Source organism: Eleutherodactylus coqui, chromosome 2 (genome assembly GCF_035609145.1).
Source record: "Eleutherodactylus coqui strain aEleCoq1 chromosome 2, aEleCoq1.hap1, whole genome shotgun sequence".
Lineage (NCBI taxonomy): Eukaryota > Metazoa > Chordata > Amphibia > Anura > Eleutherodactylidae > Eleutherodactylus > Eleutherodactylus coqui.
Window position 1 is genome coordinate 221,741,773 of NC_089838.1, and position 24,576 is coordinate 221,766,348.

The 24,576-nt window shown below is 40.8% G+C and overlaps 1 protein-coding gene and 1 long non-coding RNA gene across 3 annotated transcripts in view; one reads left to right on the top strand and one right to left on the bottom strand.

The window, feature by feature from the left end:
* THSD4 (thrombospondin type 1 domain containing 4) overlaps positions 1 to 24,576 on the top strand; it is a 696,080-nt gene that overhangs the window by 442,725 nt on the left and 228,779 nt on the right. The gene's annotated exons all lie outside the window — the stretch shown is intronic.
* LOC136612283 (uncharacterized) overlaps positions 12,144 to 24,576 on the bottom strand; it is a 29,975-nt gene continuing 17,542 nt past the window's right edge. Inside the window, exon 3 of the long non-coding RNA XR_010790383.1 lies at positions 12,144 to 12,370. This is a non-coding gene — a long non-coding RNA (uncharacterized lncRNA). The remainder of the gene's footprint in view (positions 12,371 to 24,576) is intronic.

A 24,576-nucleotide genomic window follows, 5' to 3' on the forward strand; every position in this document is an offset into this window, starting at 1 on the left:
AGGTACATTAGTACTGTTGGTACACCAATTTTTTGGGGCACTCACCTACAGTGTAATCATAGCAATCTCTATGTTCTTCGCCTGCACTCATGGTACAGAAAGGTGTGTGGGGTTGGCCTACACTTTAGCTACATAAATGTAACTTGGGCCTTGTCTATACTGCAGCTACTGAAATGGAACGAAGACTGCGCTCCCACTATACTGCTGCTTCGGAATTGTTACTGGGGCCTGTCTTGAGTGCTACTATTACTGAAATGGAACGAAGACTGCGCTCCCACTATACTGCTGCTTCGGAATTGTTACTGGGGCCTGTCTTGAGTGCTACTATTACTGAAATGGAACTAATACTGTGCTCCCCCTATAATGCTGCTAGTGATATGTTAGTGGGGCCTGTCCTAATGCTACGGCTGAAATGTTACTAATTATGGGCTCTGCCTATACCGCTGCTAATGGTATGTCTCTGGGGTGTGGAAACAGAGGCTTCCCAAAGACATGATGGCGGCGAGGCCATTTCCCACCAACGCTGTTACTGTTAAGGTGCATATAACCACGGACACATGGAGAGGACACGTAGTGCCTCAAAAACATCCCCCGCCACAGCCCACTTAATCCTGGCCACATTCCGAAAACCAACAAAATAAAACCGCGCTACTAGGTCCGCAGTCACCACCACATTACCACCAACGCGGTTACTGTTAAGGTACATATTACCAGTCTGACTGGGGCATGCAGTGTGGGCCGAAGCCCACCTGCGTTAAGCACGACATTACTACCTCAGCTGTGTTGGGCAATGCAATGGGATATTTTTATGTACCGCCGGTGGCTTCCTGGCACCCACCCATGCTGTGGGTCCACAGAGAATTATAAATGCATCTGTTTCCACTTCTAAAGAACCCCAGTCAGACTGGGGCATGCAATGTGGGCCGAAGCCCACCTGCATTAACCCCTTGAGTGGCAGGTTTCCTATCACCCTGTCGTGCCCACCAGGGCAGGTTTTTTAAAATGGTCTAATCATTGAATTTCAACTAGTTTTGCAGTTGCGTCTCAAGAGCCATAACTTTTTCATTTTTCCATTGACATGGCCATATGAGGGCTTGTTTTTTGCGGGACAAGTTGTGATTTTTTAAACAGGGGGGAGGAAAAAAAGAAATGGGGAAAAAAGAAAAAAAGGGGCCATGTCATTAAGGGGTTAAATAATGTATTAACTTCCTTCTCTGGGTCATTACGACGCATGGATACCACATGTGTGATTGTATTTTTGATTTTTTACAAAGTAAAGGGAGACAAGTGTTTTTTTTATTTTTTTAATAATTTTTTTACTTTTTTATTTTATTTTATTTATTTTTTTGTCCCTATAGGGGACTTCCACAGGGACCCATCAGGACCCCTGATCACATTCCAGGGGTCCGATGGTGACAGCCCTTTACATGCTGCAGTGACAACCCTTTACATGCTGCAGTCACATAGACTGCAGCATGTAAAGGGTTAACACAGCAGAGATCGGAGGTTTTCTCTGATCTCTGCTGTAAGAGCTAGTACCTAGCTGTCCTCTGACAGCTAACAACCAGCTCTCCCTGCCACAGAGACCATCGGCTTGCTTCTGACAAGCCGATGGTCTCTATGGCAACCTGTAAACAAAGCAGGACATTGCCGACATGTCGGCAATATCTTCTGCTGGTTTTTCAAAGCCCTTGCACTGCTCTGTGTGGGTCTGTGCAGGCAGAGCACACTGTCACAGTTTGTGGCACTGTGCTCTGCAGCTCCCATAGTGATACATAGCCCGGAAATCTTCCGGGCAGTATCGCTATGAGCAGTGGAGCTCGGCCCCGGAAATTTTCCGGGCGTGCCACTCAAGGGGTTAAGCACGACATTACTACCTCAGCTGTGTTGGGCAATGCAATGGGATATTTTTATGTACCGCCGGTGGGTTCCAGGGAGCCACCCATGCTGTAGGTGCACACGGAGTTTAACCTACATGTGTCCACTTGTAAAGAACCCCAGTCTGACTGGGGCATGCAGTGTGGGCCGAAGCCCTCCTGCATTAAGCACGATATTACTACCTCAGCTGTGTTGGGCAATGCAATGGGATATTTTTATGTACCGCCGGTGGGTTCCAGGGAGCCCCCCATGCTGTAGGTGCACACGGAGTTTAACCTACATGTGTCCACTTGTAAAGAACCCCAGTCTGACTGGGGCATGCAGTGTGGGCCGAAGCCCACCTGCATTAAGCACAACATTACTACCTCAGCTGTGTTGGGCAATGCAGTGGGATATTTTTATGTACCGCTGGTGGCTTCCTGGCACCCACCCATGCTGTGGGTCCACAGGGACTTCACAATAGGGAGTTGTACCTGCCTGTGTCTATGAATTAAAAAGCCAGGTCTGACTGGGGCATGCAGACACCTTGACAGAATGAATAGTGTGTGGCACATAGGTTCCCCATTTCTATGCCCACGTGTGCAGCTCCTGATGGCGGTGGCACAGGATTATATTTCTCATTGCTTCTGTACAGCATTGTGGGCTATCGCCCCACCCCTTTTAAAGAGGGTCGCTGCCTAGCCGTGCCAACCCTCTGCAGTGTGTGCCTGCTTTTCCTCTGGCAGACGCACTTATAAATAGACATGAGGGTGGCGTGGCATGAGGGCAGCTGAAGGCTGCGAAGGGACAGTTTGGTGTGCGCTGTGGACACTGGGTCGTGCAGGGGGGGAGGGGGGTTGGGCAGCATGTAACCCAGGAGAAGTGGCAGCGGAGTGTCATGCAGGCAGTGATTGTGCTTTGTTGTAGGTAGTGTGGTGCTTAGCTAAGGTATGCATTGCTAATGAGGGCTTTTCAGAAGTAAAAATTGTTCGGGGGGGGGGGCCCACTCTTGCCGGTATTGTGGCTTAATAGTGGGACCTGTGAACTTGAGATGCAGCCCAACATGTAGCCCCTCACCTGCCCTATCCGTTTCTGTGTCGTTCCCATCACTTTTTTGAATTGCCCAGATTTTCACACATGAAAACCTTAGCGAGCATCGGCGAAATACAAAAATGCTCGGGTCGCCCATTGACTTCAATGGGGTTCGTTACTCGAAACGAACCCTCGAGCATCGCGATAATTTCGTCCCGAGTAACGAGCACCCGAGCATTTTGGTGCTCGCTCATCTCTATTAAGGACGCAACAATTTTTGGCGGATTTTAATCTCCATTTTTCCAAACCCATAACTTTTTTATTTTTCCATTGACATGGCTGTCTAAGGGCTTTTTTTTGCGTGGTGAACTGTAGTTTTTACCAGTGCCATTTTTGGGTACATAGACTATGTTGTAAAACTTTTATTATTTTTTTTATGATTTCAGGGAGAGAAAAAATATCAATTCTGCCAAAGATTTTTTTTTTAAAGCTTTAATCATGCAGCATAAATGACACAACATTATTTCTGCGGGCCAGTATGATTACAACGATACCAACATTCTTATATTTTTTTAGGTTATTCCACTTTTCTGCAATAAACCCCTTTTTTGGAAAAAAATTTTCCTAAATCACTGCATTCAGAGTCCTATAACTTTTTTATTTTTCCATGGACGGAGTTCTATGAGGGCTTATTTTTTGCGAGACGAGCTGTAATTTTTATTGGTACCATTGTGGGGTAGATACGGCTTTTTTGAACACTTTTATTGCATTTTTTTGGGAGGCAAAATGCTAAAAATTAGCATTTTGCCTCAGTTTTAAATGTTTTTTTAAACGCTGTTTGCAGTGCAGGATTAAATGTGTGTGCAACTTATTGTACGCATTGTTACAGACATGACGATAGCAAATATGTGTTATTTTTTTACGCTAATATGAGAAAAAGCAAAAAAAAGGGTGTTTTTTTAACTTTTTTTAAAACATTTTTATTTTTTTACATTATTCTGATCTTTTTTTACACCATTTGTGTTCCTCTGGGGGACTTACACCATAGCACCGATGATCGCTATGATAAGGCATTGCAGGACTTCTCTCCTGCAATGACTTATCGCTTATTACATCGATCATAGGCAATGGTAATATAGGACATAAATCTAAAAACTCCCACCTTCATACCAGGTTGTGCCTGCTCCCTTTTTTCTCCTCTTTTTCTTTACGGGGATAAATCCACATCCTTGGCCACTCAATCCCAGTGGTTCATACAAGGCACAAACGAAGAAAGTTGCGGGAGCTTCGACTTATGTGAAAGAATCCTTCTGCTTTTTTAATAAATAGTGCTTATAACATCAGAGTTGCAAGATGTTTACGGAGAATGTGTTTCGATCTCCCCAGAGATCTTGTTCTCTGGGGAGATCGAAATGCGTTCTCCATAAGCATCTTGCAACTCTGATGCCACATTGAGGTATGACCTGTTCTAGCTATAATTATAACCCCAATAAGGCATTAAATGAGTTGTCCTATCAAAGGCATTGCTAGCAAATAGTCAATTGCTAGTATAAAAAGCTCATAGCCCTAGGGTATTGTTGGAGAAAGTACAGCTGAGTTTAAGGCCTCATGTCCACGGGTGGGTTGAATTCTACATGCAGTAGCCCGCAGCAGAATACGACACTGCACGCGGCCGAGGACCCATACGTACCTGTCTCGGTCTTCTTTTTTCTTTACTGCGGATGTGTGCGAAGCCCCGGTGCACATATGCAGTAGAGTTAGGGTTTTTTCCCCTCAAACTCCTGCTTTCCCGCTGAATCCACAGTCCATCCGCAATGTCATCAGATCGGATGGCCTCTGTATGGGAACCGCACTGAAATGGAGTATGCTGCGATTTGATTTCCGCATTCAAAGATCCGCAAATCAAATCTGCATTCTTTAAATCAGGTGCGGATGCCTATTTTTCCCTATGGGCTGCTTGAACTACGGATTCCACAATCCAAATCCGCCCATGGACATTGGGCGTTAGTTTTCTTTTTCTGTAGAGGACAGATTAATTTCCCAGCACCGATGCCCTTTTGTTCTAGTTGATTGTTAGCATATGCTAGCATTTTACTACGGTACCAATGTCTCTGACAACCTTTTTAATTATAATTTTCAGTTAATTAATTGCCTCAACTAAATTTACATTTTTAGAAAAGCATCACCTCCTACTTCTTTCTGATGTCAGAGTCATAGCTGAAGCAGAAGGTAGAATGCCCCAAATATGAATGCACTGCAATAGTAAGGTGCAGCACCAGGAGCTGGGCATTGGACACTGGTAGAGCTGATTTCGGCAGCATATTTGCACTTATGTAAGAATAGTAGGGGAAATACAGAGAAGCGACCCAGATCATCTGGCTACAGTTGCATATTGTTAATGGGTTTAACTAGACAACCCCTTTACTGTGTTCTGATGTGCACTGACAAAATAAGTTAACAGTAGTCAATAGTCACCCAGTAAAAGTTAATGGTAAGTAAATCACTGCCATATTTATTGTCAGGATTCTCTGACCATATGCTCATACCACAGTGCTGTACACACAGCATCATATGGTAGAGTTTAGTAATGTCATTTTTCTGTCATCAGTGCAACATCTTGCTTCCAGATAGCGCTGAAGACAAACTTTATATAGCGGTGACAGAAGTGTACAAATATGCACAAAATAACTTTTTTTTTTGCTGTATTGAATCAGCATGTCTCACAATACATAAAATGTGCATTTTATTAAGAATTAAATGTACAAAGAACTGAGGACCACATGCATAGTGAAATGTTATGCTTCTCCTTCTCAGCAGTGTTTAGGATAATGTACCAAGGTATTTTCTTTAAAATGTATGTTGCATGCTGAATTCACAAACTTTTCTATTATGGATTGTGAGGGTCAGTAGTAAAGCTCACTTAAGCAAGTCTTCCATGCATTTTAGTTTCAAAGGGTTTTATTATGTTTTAAAGGCAAACATGAGATTGGCTTTAACAATCTTAAATCCCCTCGCAGGGGGCCAACTATGGCTTACAACACCACTGTATGCCCAAAATAGCTGTATACTCAAATATATAGGAACACTGGAAAGCGTTAACAAAGGAAAATGAACAGAGGGTCGTCAAGAATCCATATCAAATTTCTGAAGTATCTATAGGACATGGGTGGAATTGGTTACTAGGGTGGTAATTAGGTAAAAGAAATATTATATTATAGTCCCGGAACCTCCAATTAATCCAAGGTGGCCAAACATTCAAGAAATTTGTCATGCTGTCAGTTCTGATTGCGTGAATCCTTTTATATAGCATTACTGTAGATATTCTGTTGATCACCTCAGGGAAGGATAGAGTAGGAGATTTCCATTAGGAGGTGATATGAATTCTTCATCCATACATACATACTGAATCCCTTTATGGGCTTCTTATTAAATAGTGGAGGATGATCTCCTCGAAGGAATACTGTAGAGGATTTGGATACCTGACCTACTAACAGGTAGTTGAGCAAGTTGTAAACCTGTGACCACAATCTTTTGACCTCCGTACAGGTCTAACACACGTGAAGCATATCACCCCTTTCTTGGCATTCTTGGAAGTGTAATGGAGAGCAGGATGAGTAAAGGTGGTTCAATCTCTGAGATACTAAATATGTGCTATGCAAAATTTTAATTGAAGTTTCCATAGGAGAGACTTGGTAGTTGTCTTTGGAGATTGTGGAACATCAGTGCTGCCATCTTTCAGTGGTCATCTCCATCTGTAGGTCTGATTCCCATCTCCTCATGAACAAAAGCTTTTACCCAGGTAAAGGTTCATTTAGTAAATTGTTGATAAACGAGAGGATTCCCCTCTGGGATGGGTTATTGGCACAGGTAGACTCAAATGAGGTAGGCTTGAGTGGCATGGAGGGGGAAGATAGGGAGTGGACAAAATGAAATATTTGATTGATTCGCAGATATTCTTGTATAGGTGGTTTAAATATAGCTAATAAAGTGTTGTATAATATAGAGTTTTGATTTGTTATAGAAATGGTCTAGGGTGGTTATCCGGTTGCATCTCCACCACTTAAAAAGGGATAAGTCAAGGCTTGGTGGGAATTGCGAGTTGGCGAATATTGGTAGCATAGGTTAGATCCTAGAAGACAGATTGTACTTAAATCTTCTCCAGAGTAGGAGGAAGTACTAGGAGCTTCCATGCATTTTATTAATCATCTTCTTTTGCTGTGAGCACTAATCATCCAAATGCTTATTTCACATCCCTCTATTTTCCAGTTGTATTTGCAGCATGAACTGGCTGAGGTCTTGCCTCAACATCTTAGTTGGGTTCAACTTGACATTGGAGTCATCTGGTTTAAATTGTTCACAAACATGAGATGAACATTGATGTGTTACTATTAGAGATGAGTGAGTATACTCGCTAAGGGCAATTGCTCGAGCGAGCATTACCCTTAGCGAGTACCTGCCCGCTCGAGAGACAAAAGGTTCAGGTGCCGGCGGCGGGCAGGGAGCTGGGGGGGGGGGGGGGGAAGCTGGGAGGAACGGATGGGAGATCTCTCTCTCCCTCTCTCCCCCCCGCTCCCCCCTGCTGACTGCCGCTACTCACCGCTCCCCCGCGCCGGCACCCAAACCTTTTGTCTCGAGCGGGCAGGTACTCGCTAAGGGCAATGCTCGCTCAAGCAATTGCCCTTAGCGAGTATACTCGCTTATTTCTAGTTACTATTGGAGAGTAATGGGAAAATCTACAATTCACTGAGAATCCACTGTAAAATCAACATGTGTTACATATGAATTTTTTTTGTCATTGATTGTTCTGAAACTTTATTGTAGATTTTATCCTATGTATTGCAAATTGTGAAATTTGTTGTGAAACTACAACATTTCTATACAAGAATAAGCATGCTACAGATTCAAAAATCCACAGCATATGCTGATTTTTACAACGTGTTTTTCTGTTATGTGTGGATAGAGTTTTGAAAACTTCATGCGCTGTATTATAAATTACACTGGATCTATAGTGCAGAATCTGTAAAGCAAATCCACATCAATTCCACCACAAGTGAACAAGACTTAATGGTTTCTGCTGTCTGCGCTCTCTTTAATTCCAGTATTATTTATGCTCGTTTTTATGTCTTTAGATGAAGTTACAAACATCTGCATTTATTTAGATATTAATTGTGGGATATTTTGTGACATTCTAGATGCCTTTTCATTGAGTTTTTGGTGGGCTGGATACTTGTGAGAAGATTCGTTATTGTTCCAAATCTTCTCCATTGAGGGCTTTTATTGAAAGGGTATTCTGGGCTTTTTCTATAGATGACATGCCCTAAGGATAGACGCTTGGGATCCCTTCTGATTAGCTGATCCTCCGGCCTGCTGTCGGTGTAACTGGGCCAAACATCTCCATCGGTGGTCCTGAAAGTAAGTGTAATAGGCATCTTCACTCCATTTGAGATCACTGGGATTGATGTCTCTTTTAATACCTTTGGCTCTGACCACAATGAGGAGCTGGAACTGCAATAGGGGCCAACACTCCAATTGATTTCCATGGGAGTGAAGCTGTCTATAACACTTATGGCCCTGACCACCAATGATGACGTCCGGCCCTGGTGTACTCAGAAGCATAGTGTTTTTTGATGTGCTATTGTTGTCAGTGGAGCCTCTGAACTTAATTTCAAATTACATTATGTTGAAACCACTTATAAGGTACTGTATGTAATTATGGGATTCTAAATTATCTCTTGGAGCTGAATATGATTCTTAAAATATACACAGTAGAGGATCCCTGGCATATAGTATGAGAACAATGTAATTGAACATAGTCAAATAATCCTCTGTTTGGAGAGTTCACTTGATGCCTTAGAATAACTATCACATATAAAGACAGTTTTTTGCCTTTGATTATCTTCATTAATGTGTGCCTTTGCAGTAACTTGTCAGGCTTCTGTAATGTGATTCTTTTCTCCTGGTAAATTTGTAGTTTTTGACATATCAATTAATAACTTAAACTTCAAATTCTCACCAAAGCAGTTATAGCAAGGGTGCACAACCTGTTGCCTGGGGACCACATATGGCCAGCGTGTCATTCTGCGCAACCCTCCAATCATCTGGATACAGCTCAGCAGCATGATTAGGTCTGCACTAATGGTGCAATGTATAGCCATGTCTGGATCCCCTATATATCAGGAGAATGGAGTCCATTGACTCTTGTTTGACACTCTAGAAAGGAGTATATTAGTTAGAGGCGGTGTTCATTGTATGGGGTTCTCTCCAGTGTCATTTATGGGAATTGTAAAATGTTAAACTGTTACTACAGCACTCATAATCTACAATGAAGAGAGCCAGATGCATGCATGGTCTTGTCCTCTTTGTAGTGCTGGCAATGGGGGAAGGGAACCCCAATCTCCGGATAGCTTGTAGTTCTGGAAGTGGAACCTACAACTATGTGGCATTTATGGCATATACTTTTGATATACCACAAATGGCTTAAATGGGAATATCTCCTTAAGTTTTATTGTATGTTGGAGTCCTTATGAGTCGCACATGACTGACATGAATCTGCACTACTAAAACTAGTAAGCACTGAGACATAAAGCCAAATGTTACAAAATGTGTGTTCTTACCTGATTAATTGTTACTGTAGCATTATTGGTTCTTAGTGCAGAAATGTTATATGAATGGAAATACTTAGTAATCAGCTGTTTTACACATGTTATATGCTTCCTGAAGATCTCAAAGTTCCAGGAGCTGTACAGTTCTTCTATGTGATATGCATTACTGTAGCAATAATTCATAGATGACTGCTTGAGGACGAAAACAAACTAATAAGATGACAGTGACTAGCAGCAAATGAAGGAAGGTAACTGAAGAGATTGGGATATCTGCAAGTAAAGCAACACCAATTTAATGGGTGGTTATACTGTATGCAAGCCTACTATTATTATTTATTTGCATTGTCATCAAGCTTTACAATATGGAGTCAAGAAGGAATGTTTTCCCCTAAGTGAGGAAAGCTGGCTTCTACCTCATTGGGGCTTTTTGCCTTCCTCTGGATCAACACAGGAGGATAAACAGGCTGAACTGGATGGACATATGTCTTTTTTCAGCCTCACATACTATGTTACTATGTTAATATACTGGACATTTGGAGTTTTGTGTCATATTCATTGTATAAGCCATATGTTCAGTGCTAAAAAAAAAAGTGTATGATTGGCCATAAGTTGGATGCAGCAGCACATGATAGGCTATTCATGGCTTAATCTAACTTTTTGGCCTAGAAGGCCGTTATATATTTTTCATATTTTTCTAGGCTGATTGACATTAAGTGCAGCTATTTAAAACCTCATCAGAACGTGGTCCAACTACATCAATTATGATCTGCTAGGTATTTATTAAGGTTAAGGCAACTTGAATTCAACATATCTATTGCCAGATGACCATATGTACAATGCACAATGGGCTTAGGCGATGCTATAAATTGGTAATATGACAAAGGTGTCTATTTTCGATCCTATGAAAGGGCTATGCGTTTGGCTACAATGCTAAAAGCTGTAAACCTTAATCATTTTCATTCTTATGAGATACAGAATTCTAGACAAAAGTCAATCTCTTCTCTTTTGATTCCAGTGAGTAGACTGAATGTTAGTCTAAATTGAGCATGATTCGATAACTCTTTTTGAATTTAAAAGCAGATGTTTCTCCCAAATTTAATAATAAAAAAAAAATTAAACTCTTTGGTCCAAATAATATTTTCACATAAAAGCAAAGAAATAAAATATGTATTTATTTTATTTTTGGCAAAGCCCACTATTTCCATCACCAATATCTGGCACCCTCTGTGGTTTCATGAGGTCATAGTTTGTTAAAGTACATCTGTCATCAGATTCATACAGTATAAACAATGGACAGCTGAAAAATCAACTTAAAAGGTAAAAGCAATAGACCAGTGGTGGGTAACTGGTGGGACCACATGTGGCCCCTCAACGCCCACCTCACAGTGTTTGAGGGTAAATCACATAATCACCCTTTACACTTTGTAACAAATTAGTGAGTTTACTCATGAATTGTGCTTTGAGTCCTTTGTGATAAAAGTTACAAGTGTGTGTTGTTTTGGTCTGTAAGGAAAACTGTATAATCTTCTGAACCCAGATCGTAAAACGTTTAACGATACCATTATACAGTATGCATGCAATTTGCTATACATGCTGGACTGGTAGGATTCCTGCTGAGAATACTCCAACTCCAACCAATCTTGAAAACTGGAGTCTCTATGCAACAAAGAGATGCTCAGTCACATTCCACTACGGTGAATGCACTAAGGAATCAACTCAGTATAGTCATTCTGCTTTTATCTTGGCTCCCATAGACTGTAATGGAGAGTAGTCATGATTGTGTATGATCATACAGCACATTATGTAGCATTTATGGCTCTTGGATAAAGCCAATAGCCTTATCTGGAGCCCCAATCATGTAGTAATTTGATAACCTCTGTAAAGACCCTTTTACACACTGATTATCACTTAAACAACCACAAGACTGAACAAACTGTCGACATTTTTGAATAAAATTACACTTGCAGATAATGGCTCTAAACATCTGTATTTTCCCCCAAGAGTTGTTTGCTCAGTTGGGCGTGTGTCTATACAATGGATATTGCATAAACACATGCCCATCTGGGCAAACAACTGGCCTGCAGATTCCATTGTTCTCCTTCTGGCAGAGTAAACAGTGTACTCATTATGTATGCAAAGCGAACACAATGAGTACACTGTTAAAGTCTTTTAAACAGCCAAGGGATGTTTTTTATGCTCGCTAAAAACCAGCTCTAAACGAGAATAGAATAAATAGTGCATGACTGCCTGCGTTTACATGTAAGATTATCTTTCACTTTTGACCATTTGAACAAATTTTGAGTGATAATCATTTCGTCTAAAAGGGCCTTTACAGACTATCTTTGTGTCAATCAAGGTTATTGCTATTATCTGATTTAGTTTTGCTAAGCTACAGTAGACTTTATTTATTGCTTCCATCCGTTATATAAGTACAGTTGAGAAACTTACAGATGTTTTTTGCATTGTAGCATAGACCTATCAGAGACAGTAAATCTCAAACATAGCCATTTGGAAGACAACTTGTGTGGGCAAAGAAAAAAAAACAGACTATTTAAAACTCATTATTTTATGAAATAATATATTTTTGTGAATAAGCTAAGTTTAGTCATTTGCCATAGTTTCCAACAAATCGATAAAGATCATATGCTGCAGTCATTATCTCATAATGTAATATATTTCATTTGTTTTTTTCATTCACCACTTTGATGAACATTAAAGATGGCCACTGTCATCCTCCTGGTCCTAGTAGTAAGTTTTCATTCCTACCTCCAAACAAATCAAACTGGAGATGTTTTTGTGGATGAAGTATATTCAGTGAATTTGAAGTCTATTATGTTTGTTGGATTTGCTGTTACCGAACCACTTTCACCAAGATTTTCCTGTGTTGAGATAATAGTTTTAAAAGGGCTATTTTAAATATATTCTAAGCATGTAAGATTTTTTCCCCCCCGCTTCCTAATGGCTTATTGTGAAAATTATAAATTATATCACTGTAGTCAAAATGGCTACTTATGAACGAGATATCTCTCAACCAAAAAGAGTATGGCACCCCCAGGTCAACTCTTATAACAACCCACAGCCTTAGGGCTTATTTAGACGACCATATATCGGTTAGGTTTTCACGCTGAGCCGATATACGGTGTCCTTGTATGCAGGATGGGGGGATTGGAAGAGCCAGGATCAGGAACTGAGCTCCCGCCCCTTCCCCGCCCCTTGCCCCTATTTGCAATGGGAGGGGCTGGGCAGGGTCGGAGCTAAGCACCAGTACTTAGCTCCGCCCCCATCTCGCCCCTCCTATTGCAAATAGTGGCAAGGGGCGGAGAGGGGGCGGGAGCTCAGTTCCTGCTCCTGGCTCTTCCATCCTCCTCCCCCTGCAAACAAGGACACCGTATGTCGGCCAGGCATGAAAACCCAGCCGATATACGGTTGTCTAAATAAGCCCTTAGAAAGAAAACCATCTGACAGATAATTGACTGTCTATTAGGCCATTACGACACAACCTTTTATGTACAGGATTTTTTATATACAGGATTTTGTTAGCAGCAATTGAATATGGTACCCATTAAGTAAAAATATGTTTAATATTTCAGTTAAGGCTATAACTCCAATATGAGTACTCCCAATTGCTGAAAAAATAAAACCTACACTTTTTATCTTTCAATTTCAATGGCTTATCAGGGAACTTAATAACCATGTGTAATGGTAATAAATAGAGATGAGCGAACGTACTCGTTACGAGTACTTACGCACCCGAGTACCGCCATTTTCGAGTACTTCAGTACTCGCGCGCAAAGATTCGGGGGGCGCCGGGGGGCGGGGAGAGGAGTGGCGGTGCGGGGGGTAGCAGCGGGGAACAGGGGGGAGCCCTCTCTCTCTCCCTCTCCCCCCCACTCCCCACTGCTACCCCCCGTGCCGGCACGCCGCCCCCCGAATCTTTGCGCGCGAGTACTGAAGTACTCGAAAATGGCGGTACTCGGGTGCGCAAGTACTCGTAACGAGTACGTTCGCTCATCTCTAGTAATAAACTCAATAATATATCGCAGATAACAGTTATATATGTTAATTATGCCAAATATAAAGGCAACAAAAAACAATATACTCACTCCAAAACCAAATATCCAATACATATAAAAGATATGTCAGAAAAATGAGTCCATAATAGGAACACTAGTCTATTCACAACACAACAAATCTTAATTATCACAAAACCCCTTTCAAAAACGCACATCCTTCATTATGGAGGTGCTAATTCCATGTATCAGCAGGTTCTTGTTTGTGATAAAGACACAGATCAGCAGTTCCATGTCTGGAGGTGAGAAATCTATTGTGCTAAGAAACACATTAATGTGATGACATATCACAGATGCATAAGAAATAATGACTCAAAAAAAAAAAAGATACCAAAAATTTCACTACAAAGCATTTTCTCCATTACCTCTTTCATGACTGGCCACTGTAAATTTAGGTTGCTGCCTGAGCTCTGTGCAGCAGCAACATACATTTATTTTATGCTGTCAGCAGGATATCGCGGCCCTCCACAGCAAATTAAACCATTGAAATAGTCTGTTACTAATAGTTTGTTCGATTGCTGTCCTTGTGAAATGATTGAGACTTAGCAAATCAAGTGAGATCAGAGGAGATATAAGAAGGGCTTGCTATGTGAAACACCACACATTAACTCCAAATTAGCCCCTTGTATTACAATCACCTATACTATTTATTTAGTATGGGTGATTGTATAGTGCAGAATTCATTTTTATAATTCATCCAGAAATAAATTCTATTTATAAGGTTATGTTCACACATAGTGGATTTTGGTGCAAAATATGCTATGGATTTTGGTGCAGATCTGTATAATTTATGCGGATATTGACACAGTTTTTGCCACATGCACAGCTGATTTCACTCTTTCAACTGTAGGGATAAAGTCTGTTGCAGATCCATATCATAATCTATGTCAAAATCTGCGCTAGTAGTGTAATGCGGCACAATATCATGCTTGCCAACGTGCAATTTTGACGGTGATGCAAAGTGTTTTTGTTTAAAAATCAAATCGTTTCTGTGAAATCACGATTCTCATGCGTGTGAGAGGATTGCAAGTGTTTCCCATTGACTTCAATGGGAAAGATCGGGTGGCACTCGCATGCATTTCGCATGGTATACGAGTGCCATGCAATGTCTTTTAAGGTCCAGTTGAAAACAATGGATGAGACATTCTGACGGAATGCCCAGAGATAGAACATGCTGCAATTGTCTTTCCTTGCAGCGATACTACGAGGAAAAAATTGCTCATGTAAATGAATCCATTCAAAATAATTGATTTCCTATTTGTGCGCATCGCATTGTGCATAATTTACAAGAGATTATCGGTTGTGTGAATAAGCCCTTAAAGTGACACATACCAGATTTCCAAAATTTGACCTGGTCATTAAGACAAAAACAGGCTTAGTCTTAAAAGGTTGAATATGTGGGGTTATCAGAGTACCAGATATAAAAAAAACAAATAGGAAGGTGCATGACCAAAGAAATGCTATTCCATTTTATTATTATTTTTAAATATATATATATATAAAACAAACATACAATATTCCACAGCACTTTACAAATTAAAGGGTACGTATAGAGTATAAGACTAATAACCAAACTGAACAGTACGGGTAACAGCCCTGCTCGTAAGAGCTTACAAATTATCTAAGAGGGAGTTTACAATCTGCAATCTGAAACTCGCTACATAAACCATACCCAACATTTGTAGAATTAAAGGCGTATTCTGCGAATTCAAAATGAAAGTTATATGCTTCATTAGGTGATAACTAGAGCTGAGCGAGCATGCTTGGATAAGGTAGTTACTCGAGCGAGCATCGCTCTTCTCGAGTACTTGCATTCTCGTCCGAGCAGGCTCGGGGAGCAAGGGGGGAGCAATTATAATTATTAGATAGCAATCACACCACATTTTATTAGCAATCGATAGACATCCAGCTGATTCCAAATGGTTAGTAGCACTAAGGGGAAAATCCAACTCAGCCCATGGTAGAACAAGAAATTTAAAAAATACCTTTTATTACAAAATATAAAAAATGTAGAACATTAGGGCATTGACCACAATACATAAAAATGTCAGTTTTCTGATGCTGTTCACACTGGAAACACATCAGAAAGACTGACATTTTTTTATGTATCCTAGTCAATGCGCTAATGTTCTCTACTTTTAATGTTTTTGTAATAAAAGGTATTTTTTAAATTTCTTGTTCTACAAAAGGCTACGCTGGATTTTCCCGTTGCTGCTACTGGTCTACATGCGGTTGGATGAACGTGGTTGATGAGCTGGAATTTTTCTACAATTTTTCTGCAATTCCAAAGAGTTCACTTACTACTTTTTGCAACTGTATTGCGCAAATTGTTGTTTAAATACTTGTAGGATAGTGGGATCCAATGGGGAATGGTAAACCCCAAACAAAATAATTTTCTTCAATGTGGAGATGGCACTAGATAGCATTTCACTCTCCTGCCCATGTCTTCAGACTGAAGTTAACTGATATGATAATTTCAATGAAGGTTCAATGTGCAAAGCCAGAAGACACTATATTACAGTCATATTTTCTATGGAAAGTGTTTTTAAATATTGGCAACTGTGATGAGTAACCTTACATGTTATTTCCAGCCTCTTCTATTTGTGCTGACAGGCATAAAATGCAACTTAGTTATCTGATTGCTCATGTCCTTGGATGCTTTCCCACAACCAATTGTCTAGGTGACTAATTGCTATTTCCAGAATTGAATTAAAGACCCCCTACTCTCGTAAAACACATCAACCAGAGAAAACGTAATGTTACTTGAACTTATCAAGAATGATTTCTCTTCTTTTAATGTAATAGACTTTGGACTTCTGTGCCAGTGCTCTGAACTTACATGGTCCTATAAAACTGTAGATTTAATGTAGGCAGTCATACTTTTCAGCATACTGAGATGGTTTGTTAAAAGAAAAACCTCTCCAACAGTGAGTCAATGCTGCTTCTGTAGTGCCTGTTTCACAGCGTTGGCATTAGAAATGTAAAATAATTTCAGTGGCCTCAGAATCTACATGCCATAGGATGTGGCATAGATGGTGGCTTGAACATATGTGAGTTTCTTACCGCTGCTGGATTGAAGCTGCTATGTAGTAGCCAAGCCAATCGCTGGAGAGTAGTCAGAATAGCCGGGAGTTACAGAATGAAGTCACAGAATGCTGTACAAATTGAGGAGACTGAAGCATAGTCAATGGAACTAAAAGTCAGCAGCAGGAGGTATCGATATGCAGTACAAATGGCATGAGATTGAATTGTAGTCAATGGAAACCAAAGATTATCAGCAGCAGATATCGATATGCAGTACAATGGAGGAGACAGAGGAAGAGGAGCTTGATCACAGTGGTGGAACACAATAATCATGCACTAAAGGAGTGGCAAGGCTGGGCTTTTATAGGAAGTGCAATCAGGAACAAAGGCAGGGTCAGGACCGAGAGGCAGGAACTAGGTAACTGGGAAATGTAGAACAAGGCTACGTTTCAGCAATAGATGTGTCCAAGTGCTGGACTAGCCTAGCAGAGACAGCTGCCGACTGGGACACAAGAGGCTGCGGGTTCAATCTCTGACAACATATGGGCTGCCTACAGCTATGTACACCATCAGGAATAAATAACTAGTTGTTTTGGGACAAAAGGTAAGTCCTTTGGAATTCTAAAAACCCGTTATTGATGCCTTCTAGAGATGAGCGAGCACCAAAATGCTCGGGTGCTCGTTACTCGGGACGAACTTTTCGCGATGCTCGAGGGTTCGTTTCGAGTAACGAACCCCATTGAAGTCAATGGGCGACCCGAGCATTTTTGTATATCGCCGATGCTCGCTAAGGTTTTCATTTGTGAAAATCTGGGCAATTCAAGAAAGTGATGGGAACGACACAGAAATGGATAGGGCAGGCGAGGGGCTACATGTTGGGCTGCATCTCAAGTTCACAGGTCCCACTATTAAGCCACAATAGCGGCAAAAGTTGGGCCCCCCCCCCCCCCACTGTCAGCATAAAGATCGTTCTCCTCTGCCATAGCTGTAACAGCTGTGGCAGAGAAGAATGATGTTAGCCCATTGAATTCAATGGAGTCGGCAATAGAGCAGGGTCCACTGAAAGCAATGGGCTGCCGGCGATCGCAGGATGAATTGTCGGGAAGGGCTTAAATATATAAGCCCTTCCCTGCAATTCATCCAGAAATGTGTTACAATAAAAATATATACCGTATATACCGGCGTATAAGGCGACGGGGCGTATAAGACGACCCCCCAACTGTCACCTTATACACCGGGAATACAGCGGAGCAAAGAATAAAAATCATTACTCACTTCTCCTGGCGTTCTGCGGCGCTGCTGCAGGCTGTCGCTCCCTCCTGGTCCCTGGCAGAGCATTGCTTTCTGGACACAGGGCTTGAAATCCCCGCCTCCAGAAAACACACGTGCCTTCAGCCAATCACAGCCATTCAATGACATCATCACTTTCCCTGATTTATGTCAGAAGGCATCTGTGGCGAGCCGTGGGAGGGCAGATTTTAATACTCGGGTGACACCTAATTTCGCCAGCCACTCACTGCAGGGGGGTGGTATAGGGCTTGAACGTTGCAGAGGGAAGTTGTAATGCCTTCCCTGTCTTTCTATTGGCCAGAAAAGCGCGCAAATTTCTCAGGGAAGAAAATGAAAGTAACTCGAACATCGCGTGGTACTCGTCACGAGTAACGAGCATCTCGAACACCCTAATACTCGAACGAGTATCAAGCTCAGACGAGTATGCCCGCTCATCTCTAATGCCTTCATATTTCTAAAAGCATATGATGACAAGATTGAGGCTTGCTGTAGTATCCAATCCATGCATGCACCAAGCCAGGATGCTTATTCCACTTTGGAAAGTCCACTGAGATTGTAGAGTGCATGTGATGATCACTTTTTACTGACAGTATACATCATGTGGTCTAATAGTTCAAACAGCCAATTGAAAGCATTCAGAAGAACTAGAATATAGATATGTTCTCTATGAAATGCTTTTTGGACTGATAGCCCAATTTTTGCCTACAGACTCATACAGCCTGTTAATGCGAAGTCTACTAATTCAAAAATTCTACTATAAATTGCAATGCCGGAAACACTTATCTCTACTGGCAAGCTTCCCCTATCTTATGACTACATATATTATGTGAATATTCTAAAGAGTCCTATGTACATAGTTTGTCTTCTGATCCTTTTAAAATCAGCAAGTCTGGCTGATTTTATGTTTATGCTCACCTTAATGACGTCTTCTATATTCATGACTTGTTGTTCTAGGTTAAAAAGTACATTGTAGAATTTTTAATAGATGGCAGACTATACAGGTTTTAAACTATTGGATTTTATTCTATCATAACATTAATTTAAGCAGGGGATGGCATTCTTTATGACCAACTTCTTATATAAAACTATCTTGAGGCAACCATTTTCAAAAACACTCATGCTGGGTTAGATAACCTATCAGCGGGCTTTATGCTTTACTTGCTCTCATAAATGATACATTAATGAATTTGAAAATAATACTTAAGAATGCTATTCATATGGTTTACTTCTATTAGTTTAACTTTGACTGTCCATAGCTTTTAATCAGTTGAAATCTAAGGTTGAACATGCCTGACCCCTATTTCCAATTACTGGACTGTTTTACTGCACTTCTACCTCATTTTACCATGTTACCCTGCTGGTATACTGTATTTCTAGTGTTATTTCATATTAAAGTTGCCTATAGACACAATGCCTCCAACTATTCCCATTACATGTGTTTCCATTCATTTCAGAAACTATCTAAAGAATCAATTACTGGACCACTTAGGAAAACCTAAGTTAAGGGGCCAGTGAGAGTGCTTTGACACTAACTGAAGTCATTTTAAAGGGGTGGAAAAGAAATTCCACTATGCTTTAAGGCACAAAAGTATTATCAGAAAATACTATCATCGGGATGAACATCTGTATTTGTACTAATAATCGTTCATGAACTGCAGGCAAAAACATTGAAACTGCACTTTCTAATGATAGTAAATGACCTATATATAACCTCTTGTAGATGATATACACTACCTGTCAAAAGTTTTTAAGACGCCATGAGCATTCAGAGTTTTGAGGTCAATACTAACAACGAAAACACCGGGAGCTTGTCTTATTAAAAGAACATTATTGTATGTTAGTAAACAGCTACATATCCCAAATGTAACCTCCTAAAAGTAAGCATACAGTTAACAACAGTGATCAGTTTACACCCACTCAGCGCTGTGTTGTTGTCTGCGTCTTTCACATACTTTTACATGCAAATATAATCCTTCAACCAACTGAAAGATTGAAAGATTTAGCAATCTATTTGCATAAAGTATTGATGGCCATTAACACTTTATCATCTTAATTTGCATGTAAAAGGACCTCCAGGAGTTGTTTGAAGAGCCCAGACTGTGTTTAAACACACTCCCAGCTGTGCTAACAGCTGCCACAACATTCCATTGTTCTCTCTGGCTAGTGTAAACATGCCGTGGGGAGAACATCCGGAAGTCTATTGAAAGATGAACGAAATACATTCAAATGGAATATATTTGCTCAGTCTTTCAGAGGTGTATACGATGGATTTTAAGTGAACTGAAATACATAGTTCAGACGAAAACTTCACGATGCCCACATTTACATTTAACGATTGTCACCAGAGTTGAGCGAACGTACTCTGCCGAGCTTGATGCTCGTTCCAGTATTAGCGTACTCGATGGTGCTCGTTACTCGAACGAGCATCACGCCGTGTTTGACCCTGCCCTAGTTTATGCCTCCTCCCTGCTGTGACGTGCCTGTTTTGGCCCCTCCCTGCCACAGTGCGCGTGTCAATGGCAAATTTTTTCGGTTGGCAGGCAAGGGGAGAGAGAGCGAGAACCAAGAAAAAAAAAAGAAAAAAAAGCTCGGGACCCGGCGTCCCACATACAAAAATGCTCGAGTCTCCCATTGTAGTCAATGGGGTTTGTTACTTGAGTAGAGCTCTCGAATTTTCCGAAAAGCTCAACTCGAATAATGCGGACCCGAGCATTTAGGTGCTCGCTCATCTCTAATTGTCACTCATTTTCGGCCGTTTGGATGAATTTTGAGTGCTAATCGATGCACGTAAAAGGGCCTTTGCAAATGTCTCTACAGTGTCTCTAGTGTGATATCAGAAACTAATGTGGTCATAAGGATTTGCAGTTAATGAATTTTAGGAGACGGCTCCCTAGCTGGGGGTAAATATAGATCAAGAGATGTACTCAATACATACTACAACAAAGATGATCCAACAAAAATCAACCACAAAGTAGGAGGTCTCAGGTGACTACGAGAGCTGAAGATAAATCCATCATGCTGCTCTCCAAACAAGATAGACAGCAAACTGTTCCTGGAAATTCAAACAGAGTACCATTTAGGCCACCACAAGCAGGTATCTGTGGAAAGTATCGAGGAGACTTCTATCAGCTTGCCTCTTTGGTAGAGCCTCTGTGCAGAAACCATTTCTCAAAATAGTCAATAAAAAGAAAGGACGTAATGGGCGCAGAAATACAAGAATTGGACTGTATTAGATTTTATGTGTTGTGGAGGGATGGGTCGAAATTTGAGGTGTTTGGGAGCAAAAGAAAAATATGCATACAACAATTGGCGAACAAGAAGATGATTCCCAACTGTTACACTAACTATCAAAGATGGTGGCGTGTCCATAATGGTTTAGGAGTGAATACATTGTATAGAATCAATGGAATTTTCAACTATAAAGGGTACCACAAAATCCTTCTTCAGTCCCTGCAGGAAACAAACTAATTGGCCCGGGATTCATCACAGTGCAGCTTTCGTTAATTACACTGCTGAAGTAAAATAGAAGCTGTTTTGTGATTGGTTGCTATGGGCAACAAAGACAGCATTTCTTTTAGATGGCTTTCATAAGAGTGTGGTGTCAGGCTACTTTTCCATGGCCCATCCTGTATTACAAGCCTCATGGAAGCAATTAAAACCAACCAGTGTTTTAAAGGCTGAAGGTGGTTTATTGAATAGAAAGTTTATTTTTTTTTCTCAATAAAGGTCTCAAATGTTAATGTTTTTTGTCTTGTTTCTTATACTCTATGAATAAATATAATACTTTTATTTGTTATGATTGAATATCCGCGTTGTTCTTAAATGTTTTTGCCCTTACATCGTAAGGGCAAAAACCTGGTGTGTAAAGACTTTTGACTGACAGTGTATGTTACCAGAAACATTTGGGCTGACTACTATATGAGCCTGTTTTAATTTGTTATGGTCTTAATAACCTAACATGTTTTTTTTTTTGGAATTAATATGTTTTCAATGAGTATTCATCAAATGTTGACGCCTATTTTGCTTTTTTCAAATGCATGTTATAGATTTAGTAACTGTCTGAGAAACAAGTGGAACAAAGGGATCTCTTATATATCCTAATTAATGTCCTGATGACATAACCCACTCGGATCTTGTTCTTGTGGTTTTACACTTTCATCATTGATAGCGGAGCAGTTTTATTTTGTATACCTTTCTGTATGTTTTTACAGTGTTCTTTTCCCATTGCAAAAATAAACTGCATGCTCTATTAAGAGGTGTTGAATATCAAGTTTCTGTCTCAATACGAATTGAGAACCAGATGCATACGTAAAGAATATTGCAGGTGCTACAGATTTTAAAATGTAAACTTTGCTGTTTTACTTTATTTGCATGTTAAGAAATCTGTATTAACCCCTTAGTGACTGGCTTATGTTGCCCTTTAATAATTAAATCATTTTGGTTTTGTTTTTTTTAATTATACTCCAAGAATCATAACATTTAATTTTTTTTGTTGTTGTTGACATACCCCAATGAAGGATTGTGTTTTGCGGGGTGAGTTGTATTTTTGTATATGTTCCACTTTGGAGTACATATATACAATTGTAATTGCATGGCCACATTCCAGGATCCATAGCATTTTATTTTTCTGCAAGCAAAGCTGTGTAAGATCTTATTTTTAGCAGGACTATTTGTAATTACTATTAGTATAGAGCCATGGCTTTTCTCAATGCAGAACTCCCATGCCAGCCTTGGACTAGGCTGTTGTTTTTTTTATGGTGGCCTAGTGTAACGCCCCTTAGTGACCACCATAAAAACACATATGGATGGTTACTAACAGATTAACACATGGATGAAAACAGAATGCTGTTGGTCTTTGGTACTGTTTTCAAAGCTTCATAAATCGTTTTTACCAGGCATGGTAGAACAATTCTACTGTCAATTGCAATCTTCAAAACCATGGTCACATGACGCAGGGCTCTTAAAATGTTTAAGCCATCTGTGTGCCAAATCTGAAATCTCCACCAGGTGATGGAGCTGGTGTAGATTTAAGCTACAATTTCCACCACTTTCCGGATTAACTTAAAGCATGTGTGATGGGCCATGAGTGGACACACCCCCTAACACTAGACTCCACCCATTTTTTGTTTTTAAATGCTTACGCTAGTGTAAAATATTAAGAAGTTGCATACAAATTGTCATGAGCCGGAGTGTGTGACTTTTTATACCAAAAAACTGGGGTAAAGAGTAGAGATGAGCGAACGTACTCATTTCGAGTGATTACTTGATCGAGCACCGCGATTTTCGAGTACTTCAGTACTCGGGTGAAAAGATTCGGGGGGGGGCGGGGCAGGCGTGGCGGCGCGGGGGGTAGCAGCGGGGAACAGGGGGGAGCCCTCTCTCTCCCTCTCCCCCCCCCACTCCCCGCTGCAACCCCCCACAAACCCACGGCGCCCCCCGAATCTTTTCGCCCGAGTACGGAAGTACTCGAAAATCGCGGTACTCGGGCGAAAAAGGGGCGTGGCCGAGTACGCTCGCTCATCTCTAGTAAAGAGTTAATTCTATCCGCCTCTATGAATGTTTTTGTAGGGTGTAGGGTCAGTTATTCTGTAGTTGTATATATTATTAGCATCTTAGCTGTATTTTTTGCAATCTTTAATGAATGGTGCTTTATAATGTACAGGACCTACTGCTGACAGAGAGCATGTCAAGAACTCGAGGGTTATTAATTATTATAATTAACTAGACATATTTCATCCTGGGCCTTACAATTCAAACAAGTCATTAGCATTTATACTCGTATAGCGCTGTAATTGGACCTTGCCATAAGTACTCTATAATTTATTTCTGTATGTTGATAGGGCATAGCAAGCATAAACCCTAAGAGTGCATAATACAACTAATGAGGACTAATAAACTAACATGACATTGTGGTTTCTTTTTTGATTGCATTTTTTTCACATTTTGTGCACTGTAAGTTTTATTTTTATACTCGTGTACTGTTGTTGTTTATTCATTCAGTCGCTTCCGACTTTTCGTGACCTCGTGGACCAGCCCCCGCCAGAGCTTCCTGTTGGCTTTCGCCACCCCCAACTCCACCAAGGTCCATCCCGTCACGTGAAGGATATCATCCATCCATCTTGCCCTTGGTCGGCCTCTCTTCTTTTAGCCTTCCACTTTCCCCAACATCAGCATTTTCCCCAAGGTCTCATGCCTTCTCATTATGTGGCCAAAGTACTTCAGTTTTGCCTTTAATATCATTCCCTCCAGTGAGCAGTCTGGCTTTATTTCCTGGAGTATGGACTGGTTTGATCTTCTTGCGGTCCAAGACACTCTCAGCATTTTCCTCTAACACCACAGTTCAAAAGCATCTATTGTCCTTCGCTCAGCCTTCCTTATGGTCCAGCTCTCACATCCATAGGTTACTATGGGGAATACCATTGCTTTAACTATGCGGGCCTTCGTTGTCTGTGATGTCTCTGCTCTTGACTATTGTATTCAGATTGTTCATTGCTCTCCTCCCATGAAGTATGCGTCTTCTGATTTCCTGGCTGCAGTCCGCGTCTGCAGTAATCTTTGTGTCTAGAAATATGAAGTCTGTCACTGCCTCCACGTTTTCTTTCTCTACTTGCCAGTTGTCAATCAATCTAGTTGCCATAATCTTGTTTTTTTTTTCATGTTTAACTGCAACCCAGCTTTTGCTCTTTCTTTTTTCACCTTGG